This window comes from Limulus polyphemus, unplaced genomic scaffold (genome assembly GCF_000517525.1).
Source record: "Limulus polyphemus unplaced genomic scaffold, Limulus_polyphemus-2.1.2 Scaffold3560, whole genome shotgun sequence".
Lineage (NCBI taxonomy): Eukaryota > Metazoa > Arthropoda > Merostomata > Xiphosura > Limulidae > Limulus > Limulus polyphemus.
The window spans coordinates 96,395-96,822 of record NW_013669170.1 but is presented as its reverse complement, the minus strand read 5'-3'; the positions used below and the strand labels follow the sequence as shown (position 1 = coordinate 96,822).

The 428-nt window shown below is 39.5% G+C and overlaps 1 protein-coding gene across 1 annotated transcript in view; it reads right to left on the bottom strand.

The window, feature by feature from the left end:
- Window positions 1–428, bottom strand: part of LOC106469586 (DC-STAMP domain-containing protein 1-like) — a 38,696-nt gene that overhangs the window by 3,095 nt on the left and 35,173 nt on the right. The window lies entirely within an intron of this gene.

Below are 428 nucleotides of genomic sequence, written 5' to 3'. Positions count from 1 at the left end.
GCCAACTCTTGGGCTACTCATTTACCAACGAATAGTGGGATTGACCGTCACATTATAACGCCTCCACAATTGAAAGGGCGATCATGTTTGGTGGGACGGGGATTCGAACCCGCGACCCTCAGATTGCGAGTCGAGTTCCCTAACCACCTGGCCATGCCGGGCCAAAATAAAACTTATTAATAGACACTGTACAACTGTGTTACGTTAATTAATGGGGTCAAATTGAAGGTTTTTACAACTTCATCTTTAAAACTTATTCGTATAAATATCTATGGTATTCTCAGGTGAAACTGGATTCTACACAGGTGTTAGGTAAATTCTTTCTGTTGTAGCGGGATCGATAAGAATAACCACAAGAATAAATCTGAAATCAAAATGGTGTGTTTAAATGTTTTACACTCACGATAAAGAAACCTATCATTCTATAG